The sequence below is a fragment of the Marmota marmota genome, unplaced genomic scaffold (assembly GCF_001458135.2).
Source record: "Marmota marmota marmota unplaced genomic scaffold, marMar, whole genome shotgun sequence".
NCBI lineage: Eukaryota > Metazoa > Chordata > Mammalia > Rodentia > Sciuridae > Marmota > Marmota marmota.
The window spans coordinates 22,355,892-22,366,910 of NW_026000185.1; the positions used below are offsets into that span (position 1 = coordinate 22,355,892).

The 11,019-nt window shown below is 46.0% G+C and overlaps 1 long non-coding RNA gene across 1 annotated transcript in view; it reads right to left on the bottom strand.

The window, feature by feature from the left end:
* Window positions 1–276: 276 nt before the first annotated feature.
* The window catches only part of LOC125612375, a 20,389-nt gene continuing 9,646 nt past the window's right edge, over window positions 277–11,019 (bottom strand). The window contains exons 2-5 of the long non-coding RNA XR_007342732.1: window positions 10,529–10,537; window positions 9,754–9,758; window positions 6,147–6,154; window positions 277–288 (exon numbers count right to left, since the gene is read on the bottom strand). This is a non-coding gene — a long non-coding RNA (uncharacterized LOC125612375). The remainder of the gene's footprint in view (window positions 289–6,146; window positions 6,155–9,753; window positions 9,759–10,528; window positions 10,538–11,019) is intronic.

Sequence of the window (11,019 nt, forward strand, 5' to 3'; positions counted from 1 at the left end):
TGAACCTAAAGACTCCATGAGTTTAAAACCTTGAAGTCAGGGTCTCCTTAGGACCAGCTTAACCTGACTTGGAAAGGCCCTACTTTGTCTTACTAACTAGTTGGTCTTCCCCTAGATCACAAGGGATGAGTCCCTGGATTCATCACACTGAGTAACAAGAGCACAGAAGCCGAAACTCGCGTGAGCCTACAGGTGCCTACTCCTGTGAAGCAGGCTTGACACATACCCCAAAACTAAGGAAGCCCAGCAAAGAGGGAGGCCACACAGAACGGGACTCTTCTGCTCACTCTCCTTGGTGGTCAGCCTCTCTGACAGCTTTGATCTTCTGTCTGCTTCTTCTCTTTTGTGTCCTGCCAGAAGCTTATGATCTTGTCCAATGCAGTTGTATTATGACTAATGGCACTTACACATTATCCTAAGTAAGAGAAAACAACAAATGGCCTTTTGTCTTAGTCTTTTAGTTGGCTTGCTTGATTAACAGTGTCTTGGCCTGGATTCCCCCAGGACATTAAGCATATGTTTTCTAGATTTCTTAAATATCAATTTTTCTGATTTTATTCATGATTAGGTAATAATTCAATGTACTTTAAAATGTTGCAATAAGGTTGGGGATGTGGCCAAGTGGTAGTACACTCGCCTGGCATGCGTGAGGCACTGGGTTCGATCCTCAGCACCACATAAAAATAAAATAAAGATATTGTGTCCATCTAAAAAAAACTAAAACGTAAATATTTTAAAAAAATGTTACAATAAAACAACTGCAAAAGGGCCTCAAACATGATGTTGTAGGCTGCTCTGATGGTCTGAGGCCTGTCTCACTTCAGCATGAAGAGTTTCACTCCTCTAACAAGGAGGACATGGTGCCCCACTCAGTGGGAAGGACCTCCACCCTAAGCGCACAAGAATGGTGAGGACAAGATCTCAGGGGGAATTCTTTATCCACCAAGGGGTACAGGCACCTTGGGGGTCAAACTCTTGCATCAGCGCACCTTTTTATTTCAGCTAATCCTCTTTAGAAAAACTTGCAGAGAACAAACCAGGGTCACCAAGCCACTCTGGTTCATTCTTTGAGGTGACCTAGAATAACTTGGTTCATTATAATATTAAACTGAGCATGCCCAGAAGCATTTGTCCTGATCATTTGTGCTTAGAAACACACACCTTAAACTGAATGTGCTCAGTTCAATGCGCTTTCCTATATGAATATGTGTAGAGTGCCTGAATAAGACCCCACACTCCCTTTCCTCAGTGAGGGCACTGCTTTCGAAGTGATCCCAGGGCTCTCCTTACCTGCTGCAGGTAATAAATCTGTCTCCACTCTTTTATCTCCTGGTTGTATTTTTAGTTTTGAACTTAGCAAGATGAACCCACTGCATTCTGTTACAGTTGGAGTCTTCAAAATTCCTCTTATAGTGGAGCATGGTGGCACACACCCATAATTCTGGCTACTCTGGAGGCTGAGGCAGGAGGATTGTAAGTTCCAGGCCAGCCTCAGCAACTTAGCGAGACCCTGTCTCAAAATAAAAAGGGCTGGGGATGTAGCTCAGTGGTAGAGTGCCCCGGGTTCGGTCCCTAGTACTATAAAACAAACAAAGCAAATTTCCCTCCTTAAGCAAAGACAGTCTCTATAACAAACTTAGACATTTACTATTATTATCACACACTGCCTTTTAAGTGATCTAGGTAGCATTTTCTATATTTTAAATGTTGAGCGTTTAAATTACCATGGAATCCAAAAGGCCACAATTAAAAAAACAAGCAAAATACTTAAGCCTCTTTTTCATTAACTTTCATCAATATTAACTTATTTCAGTTGGTATCTCATTAAGTCATATGAAAATGATCTTTGTTAAGTCACTGGATTTTCTTAGACCCCAAAGCTATCACTAATGTATTTTCCTCTATGTAGACATGGAAAATAATATTCCAGTTCCTCTTTGCTTAAGTCACTCCCCAGCATCTTTTTAAAAATTTTTATTTATTTATTTTAATTAGGCATATATGACAGCAGAATGCATTTTGATTCATTGTATACAATCGCAGCACAACTTTTCATTTCTCTGGTTGTACACGATATAGCATCGCACCATACATGCAGTCATACATGTACCTAGGGTAATGATGTCCATCTCATTCCACCATCTTTCTTGTCCTCATGCACTCTCCCTCTCCTTCCTCCCCTTTGCCCCATCAAAGCTCCTCCATTTTTACTATGCCTCCCCCCCATTATGGATCAGCATCCTCTTATAAGAGAGAACATTCAGCCTTTGGGTTTTGGGGATTGACTTACTTTGTTTAGCATGATATTCTCCAACTCCATCCATTTACCTACAAATGCCAAAATTTTATTCTCTTTTAATGCGAGTAATATTCCATTGTGTATATATACCACAGTTTCTTTATCCATTCATCTATTGAAGGATATCTATGTTGCTTCCACAGTTTAGCTACTGTGAATTGAGCTGCTAAAAACATTGATGTGGCTGCGTCACTATAGTAGGCTGATTTTAAGTCCTTTGGGTATAGACCGAGGAGTGGAATAGCTAGGTCAAATGATGATTCCATTCCAAGTTTTCTTTAGAGAAGCTTCATTCTGGTCATGAAGGCGTCCCTGGCTGCCTGGAGGAAACACTTGCCTGATCCAGCCTTACTGTGTCCAGAGGCCATGGGAGCAGAATGAGCTAGCTCATGGCTTCCCTCCCTAGTTAAATACTCAAGGAACACTGTGGATTGAGGAATCTGAGAGAAAAGTAAGGCCTGTAACACCTTCTCGTGCTGCACACAGGGTGGAAAGCCAGAGGAAGAAGCAAGAGCTGCAACTATTCCCAACCTCCCTGGGGAATCCCTTTCTCAAATCCTCCTCCATGCTCTTCCTCCTCCTCTCTCTTCACCTTCTCCCCCATGTCACACCCTCCCTATGCCACCTGCTGGGTGTGCATGCTGGCAAATGTAGGGAATAAATATTGATTGTATTGTGGACAGAGAAAAAGTGGAAGGTCTCATGAAAATCAAGGGAGCTCAGTAGAACAGAGGAAAGAGACCAGGGGAAGGAAAGGGGGCGGAGGGGGAAAGTGCTGGGGAGTGACATTGGCCAAATTACATTGCAGTGTTTTGTGTGTGCACGAATATGTAGCAACACCCCCCACCATTATGTACAACTGTAATGTATCAATGCAAAATACAGAAAATATTGATTTTCCCCCAAAGGACAATTTTTCTTTTTTTCATATATTTATTTTTTAGTTGTAGGTGGACACAATATCCCCATTTCATTTTTATGTGGTACTGGGGATCGAACCAGGGCCTCACATGTGCTAGACAAGCACTCTACCACTGAGCCACAACCCCAGCCCCGCCAAAGGGCCAAAAGGCAGTTTTTCAATGTGGGAGGGTTTTATTGTCACAGCTGTCTTCCCAATGGGACAGTTTTAAAATTAAAAAATGTAAAGAGGACCAGCCTAGTCCTGCTAACCTGCCCTTTCAGTTGTCACTCCATCTCAGCTTACTTCGGGAAATCGTCTTATGCTGAGAACAGAAAATAGTAGGAACTGCTGCCCAAAGTCCTGGCCCCTCATGCCAGAGGGGGCCAACGGGACCCTAGAAAACATCTCTGCAGTTCCACACAGCTGAGATGTTTGTGTATTTCTGCCCATCCTACTTCTGTTGTTCCCTTACTTAACCCCAAACTTCTGTGGGTTTGGGGAAGGTCTATTAGCTGGATTCTGAGGTTTCCGTGTTTCGAATAAATATTCACTTTATTTGCTTTTCTTTTTGTTTATTTATTTTTTCAGTACTGAGGACTGAACACAGGGCACTTAACCACTGAGCGCATCCCAGCCCTTTTATTTTGAGACCAGGCCTCGCTAAGTTGCTCAGGACCTCTCTATGTTGCTGAGGCTGGCCTTGAATTTGCAATCCTCTTGCCTCAGCCTCCTGAGTCCCTGGGATTACAGATGTGCATCATTGCGTCTGGCTTCTTTCCACATTGCTTTTATCTTATCCCTAATGCAGATGGTTAACTGAATGCTGTCTGTGGGGAGCCCAGAGCTATGCCTCCATTCCAGAGCCTTCATAGTGCACACTCCAACAAGAATACCTGCTTCAGCCTGGCGCAGTGGCACATGCCTATAATCCCAGCAGCTCAGGAAGCTGAGGCAGAAGGATCACAAGTTCAAAGCCAGCCTCAGCTACTTAGTGAGGCCCTAAGCAACTTAGTGAGACCTTGTCTCAAAATAAAAAATATAAAGTGCTGGGGATGTTGCTCAGTGGTCTACACCCCTGGGTTCCTGCCACAGTATTAAAAAAACCCAAAAAACAAAAAAACCTTACTTTGCTCTTGAAATGTTGCTTTTTTTCTTTTTTCAGCCTCACTTTCTTGTTTTCCCTCTTCTTCTTCTTTTTTAAATATTTATTCTTTAGTTGTAGGTGGACATAATACCTTTATTTAGTTTTTAATGTGGTGCTGAGGATCGAACCCAGTGCCTCATACAGGCTAGGCAAGTGCTTTTCCTCTGAGCCTCAACCCCAGCCCCTCCTCTTCTTTTTTAAAAAATACTTTTTTAGTTGTAGGTGGACACAATACCTTTATTTGATTGATTGATATTTTTGTGGTGCTGAGGATGGAACCCAGTGCCTTCATGTACTAGGCGGGCTCCACTGAGCCCAGCCCCAGCCCCCTGGTCTTACACTGGATTTCATGACTGCCCTTGTACAACTTTACCTCTTTTTGTGCATTTCCTTATTCTTTGTTTTGCATTGGGAACCAAACATTAGTTTTTACCTGAGCTGAGTGGAAACATTTAGAAAAGCAGACAGGTCATTTTGGTTCTGCATAATCTCTTCGGGTTCATCCCCTAGTCCACCTGCTTCTTGCTCCAGGGCCAGTGATGCAGTCTTCCACAGAGGCCCTTCCATCAGTCCATGCTCTTCTCTGGGTTGACTGTTCTTTTCCCTCAAGAGTCAACCGATTTCACCTCTCCTTGATGAGCCTCGTCTCTGCTCACCATCTGTGAAAAATGCATAGCTTTCTCTGCCACCTCGTGCTTCTGGGAAGGAGGCTGGAGCGCAGCCAACCGGCATCAGCCTCCGCCCTGGATTGCCAGCAAGTGGAGTTTCTGGGTTCAGGGTGACTGCAGCTAGAGCTTGCGCAAACACAGAGTTGAGCAACTCCCGCTTGCAGAGGCGAAGGGCAGACACGCTGTCCTCTGGCTGGGGCCGCTGCTGCTGCCCAGCGTGATCTGGGGCCAGGCAGCCACAAGTCTTGCTGGTTTTCCAGTGGGGCTCCTGTGGTTGCCGCTGGCCTGAGAGCTGCTGGTCCCACGTGGTGTGTGCCCTAGTCTCCTTGGTACCCGATGTTCTCTTTAAAATCAGGAGGAGAGGGATGTGGTGGCTTGCGCCTGTAGTCCCAGCTACTTAGGAGGTCAAAGCAGGAGGATCGCTGGAGCCCAGGAATACAGGGCCAACCTAAGCCACAGAGAGAGACCTGCACAAAATAAATAAAAATAAGATAAGGGGCTGAGGTTGTGGCTCAGCGGTAGATCGCTCGCCTAGCATATGCGAGGCCCCGGGTTCGATCCTCAGCACCACATAAAAATAAGAACAAATGAAAATAAAGGTATTGTGTCCAACTACAACTGAAAATAAAATTAAAAAAAAAAAAAAGATAAAATTAGGAGAGGCAACCACATGTTACTGAGATGGTTTTTTGAGAAATACCAGGGTGCCGCAAGGAATCAGACATGCTCAGAGGTGGCTCAGCAAGGCAGGCTTCATTTCTGCCCAAGAGTGTGCTGCTGATCAAAGGGTGGGCAGTGGCCTGCTCTTACCTCTGACACAACACGACCCCTGCTCAGAGAGGAGTCGCTCAGGCCACAGTCTACACATCTGGTTAATTCTGATCCTGGAGTGGGCAAAGGAAAGGGGCATGGTTAAAATGGCTACAAATGGATTTACCTCCCAGTTAAGGCTGGATACTGTATTCTGAAAATGGACAGCTGAGCTTTCTATCTCTTACTTTGCCCAGTTTGTGACTGAATGAACAAGATTTTTTTCCCCCCATAAGCACCCATCCAAGGAAGTGTGGCCCTCCAGCCGGCCCTCCATGGGCTCCTGTGATCCTGTGTTTGGCCCACATGAGGTAGAGGGACCTTTCCCTCTCCTTCCTGTATTTTATTGTTGTAATGGTGGTCTGTGGTGTGTGTTAGAGATACAAAGGATTGACCCCAGGGGCCCTTCACCACTAGCTACACCCTCAGCCCTTTTTATTTTTTAATTTTGAGAAAGGGTTTTGCTAAATTGCTGAGGCTGGCCTTGAACTTGCCATCCTTGGGCCTCAGTCTCCCAAGTGGCTGGGATAAAAGGTGTGTGCCACCACACCTGGCCTATATTGTTTTTTTAAATTTAATTTTTTTAAGTTGTAGATGAACACAATACCTTTTTTTTTTTTTTTTTTGTGGTGCTGGGAATTGAACCCATGACCTTGTGCTTGCGAGGCAAGCACTTTACCAACTGAGCTATATCCACAGCCCAATACCTTTCTTTAAATTCATTTTTATGTGGTGCTGAGGATTGAACCCAGTGCCTCATGCATGCTAGGCAAGCGCTGTAACACTGAGCCACAACTCCAGCCCTGTATTGCTTTTTTTAAAAAAATATTTTTAATTGTTAATGGACCTTTATTTTATTTATTTGTATGTGGTGTGAGGATTGAACCCAGCACCTCATGCACAAGCGCTCTAGCACTGAGCCATAACTCCAGCCATGTATTGCTTTTTAATAACCTTAATTACCTTCATTTGACTTTCTTTAGAACGATGATCTTTTATCTTTCAAGGCTAGAGTTGGTTTTATAAATTGTGTTTCTGAGCCAGGTCTCATGAATAAAGCTGCTACCACTTGGGCTCAGCGAGTTTGCCAGACAGTGTGCCCTGAACTCTGAAACACCGTCTGCCAGTCACTAGGTCACAGTTCACTCTTCTGCCAAGGCAGAGTTGCAAATGAAAACTATCCATAATACCAAAGGAATAAAGTGGGAGGCCTTCCATTTCTTGGATCTGTTTACTTTCTTCGTATGGAAGTCTGGACGGCTGGCTTTGGGCCAGGTCTGGGCTGTACTACTCCCTCCTGTGATTTTTATCTTTAAAACAGGCTGATTTTTTCAGCTCTTTAGAAAGAGCTTTGGTGTTTTCCATGTCAAAATGTGTGGACTAATATTTCCAAAACCATTCACCATGTTCCACGTTACTTTTAAAATTAGGCCAGGTCCTTTATTTACAATTTACTTTTGGCTTTCACCAGAACAGTTGACCATCAGGTTAAGAGAAAAATATTTGGGCTTTCCATGGATGGTCTCCCCAGCTCTAGATGCCCGTGATTGTTCACACAGGCCAGGATCCCACTTCTAACCATGTCGTCATGCTGACAGGGACTGGAGAGCCACTCAACAGGAGGTTCCAGTGGGACACAGGCATCACACGCGTGGCTGGAGTTGCAACCAGAAAAGTCTGTGTTTCTGAGATTCTGACCTCGCCCCTTCCCTCTCCACTCCAGCTGTGGAAGTGCCCTAAAGTGGGTCCCAGTGCTTGCGTGGTCCCCCCATCTCCAGTAGCTTGGACCTGGCTGCTTGCTCCTAAGAGTTGAATCCAGCAAGGTGACGGGATGTCCCTTCAGTGACTAGGCTGTCAAGAACTGGGACTCCGTCTCCCAGCACTCTCTCCTCTCTGCTGGCCTTCTCCCCTGCTCTCTTCGCTTGCTGCCATCTGGAGAGGCCAAGAGGGCAGAAGCGAGGTCTCTCAGGAGCAGCCCCCAGAGCCCAAGACCTCCAGGTGGACAGCACTGAAAGGCTGATCCTGCCAGAATCATGCCCAGGGGCTTCAGACCAGGTCTTCCTGTAGTCCGACCTTGAGGGAGACTGCAGCCGGGGCCTGACTGAGCCGGAGGACACATCCCGTCAGGGATGCTTGTGAGCATGGGTTCCTCAGGGGAGCCTGCGAGGTAGCAGACACCGTTGTTTTAAGCCACCAGAAGTGGATTTGGAGGTAATTTGTCATGCAACAGTAAAGACTATCAAGAGCCCTTGCTCCCTTAACATTCTCCTCTTTTTCTTTTTTCTTAGAGACAAGGTCACTCTGTGCTGTCCCATCTGGCCCTGAACTCCTGGAGTTAAGTGTTCTCTCTGCTTCAGCCTCCCAAGTAGCAGGACTGCGAGGCCCACACCACTCCTCCAGGCGCGTACCAAAATTTATCTGCTGGAAGGCCGTGAGAGTGCTGTTCTGCTTGCAGATTTAATTTCACTGAAATGTCCATCAAAGGGGTTGGATTCGATCATCTGTTTCCTTCAGCCACTAAAATCAGACTCTCATTATTTGCTCCAAAATTCACTTTTTTCATCCTCATGAAGGTTGAATTTACTAGTTTTAAGAAAAGTTTTTGCTTTTGGTTGTGGAGTTTTTTTGTTTTTATTTTTGCTTTGTGTATGTGTGACTAGGTACTGGGGATTGAACCCGGGCCTTTGACATGGTTGGCAAATGCTGCTCCACTGAACTATACATCCCTGCCCTGGCCCCGGGAGGTTTAGTTTGCAGAACTGGCTGGAGTGAGCGAGGTCAGGACCCTGCAACCTCTGGAGGGGCTCAGGGTCCTTAAGGCCAGCCGCTCCTCCTCTGAGCTGTGCAGGGTCTGGCTCAAAACACCTCCAGGTTGTTCTCACTGTGGTTCCTACCTTGCCGTGTTTTTGTTTGTCTACAGTCCAGAGGACTTTCCATTTTCTGCATGCATTATTCCATGAATTCATGGGAGTGGTTCAGCAGATGGAGCTCCTTCTTACAGGTGCCCACAGAATGCACTCCTCGGGTGCAGCATGCTGGCATATCAGCGGATCCAGTTCCTTTCTTTTGACCCGCTTCTGTGGCCCGTTGTTGTCCACTGCTATCTCAGGAAGCACTCTTGAGCTCTGGGCATGCTCAGTGTGAATGTTACTTCTTTTGGCTTGACCTTGCCTTTGTTTACAGGGGTGCCCACAGCACGCTGTGTAAGGCCGCAGGCTCCTCCAGCTCTGCTACCAAGGCTGCTTTCTGAACAGTAGCCACACCATTGACCTTGACCTCTCTAAGATCACCTTTCCTGTAGACTTGCATGCACAAGGCCAGAAGAACAACTCCATGTTTTCTTTTCTTTTCCTTGTTTCTTTCATAGTTCTAGAGATTGAACACAGGGATGTTCTACCATTGAGCTTCACCCCAGCCATTTATATTATTATTGACTTACTTATTTTTGAGACAGGGTCTTGCTAAGTTGCTGAGGCTATCCTTGAACTTATGATCCTCCTGCCTCAGCCTTCTGAGTCACTGGGACAACAGGCATGTGCCACCACGCCTGGTGCAGCTCTGCATTCTCTAAAGGCTTAGAGAGCATATACAGGGTACCTCTCCTCTTTCCTTTCGTGTTAGTCATTTTGGCAAATTATTGGAAAATGGTAGTTCCAGCCAAAAGGTTCTTGTATAGTTGTTAAGATTTATCTGGAGTTCCTTCTTATTTCTTTTTCAAGAATATTTGAATTTATTATTTAAAATAACAGCCTGAGCCAGGCAGAGTGGCGCACATCTATAATCCCAGCTAGTCCAGAGGCTGAGGCAGGACCATCACATGTTCAAGGCCAGCCTGGGCAACTGAGACCCTGTCTCAAAAATAAAAGAATTTAAAAAGGGCTGATGATGTGGCTCAGTAGCAGTTCGATCTCTAGTGACACACACACACACACACTTACACACACGCACATGCACACTCACACACATCAACATTCACACAGCTCCCTCCCTCCCACTCCTGCTGCCAGCACAGAGACCAAGACCATGGAGTGGCCTGCCTGTGGCCAGCCAGCACTTCCTTCTTTACACACTTTTCAGGACACCCTCACTTTCAAACAGGAAGCGGACTTCAGGTCCCAGAGATGTGGCCAGCTCGCTGTGCTGCTGCCTAAACTTTTAAGACTTGAACACTCAGCCTTGAACACTTTCCCCTCTTCTGCCCCTGGCATTTTCCCTGTGTTCAGCCTCCTTTCATTCTCCACACTGCCTTCCTATATCGCTTGCTATTGACTTCAACACATGAAAGACATTTCAAAGATTAAATACCTCCATTAAAAATTTAAACACGAGCTGGGGCTGTGGCTCAGTGGTAGCGCACTCGCCTGGCATGTGTGAAGCACTGAGTTCGATTCTCAGCACCACATATAAATAAATAAAATAAAGGTCTATCAACAACTAAAAAAATATTTAAAAAAAATTAAACAGATTCCAGAATCCCTTCCCTCTGAGTCCCGGGTGTTTGACAAGCCTCCATGGCCCCTGCTTTGAGGCTCCTGGAGGGCAGCCATTCTCTGGGGGGTGGTGGAGGCTGGTTTCTGGGCTACAGTCAGGCTTGGGTAAGATGAAGGTATATCAACTGCAAGGAAAACCCGATGCCTCAGGGTCTCACCGCACGCGAAGGGCACCTTCAGGGGTGTGGCACACGTTCTGCCCCAGGCATCTACATGCTCTTCCTCCTCGCTCTGGCCTTCTTGGCTGATGCCCACCCTTGAGCAGGCCTTATCCCAGCTGGGCTAGCAACATCCTGTAGACACTGGGGTCCCTGCTAAGGGCACTCTGTTCTGAGACTTTTAGAGTCAAAACCACTCCAAGTGGCTGGCCACAGGAGGTGCACACCTACAGTCCTCACTACTGAGGCAGGAGGATCCCAAGTTCAAGGCCAGCCGTGTCTCAAAATAAAATATAAAAGGGCTGGGGCTGCAGTTCAATGGTTCATCACTTGCATGCATGAGGCCCTGGGTTCGATCCCCAGTGCTGCAGAAAGCAAAAACAAAACTTGCTTGAAGGACCATGTTGGGGGGCTGGGGATGTGGCTCAAGTGGTAGCACGTTCGCCTGGCATGCGTGCAGCCCGGGTTCGATCCTCAGCACCACATACAAACAAAGATGTTGTGTCCACCGAAAACTAAAAAATAAATATTAAAAAAAAAATTCTC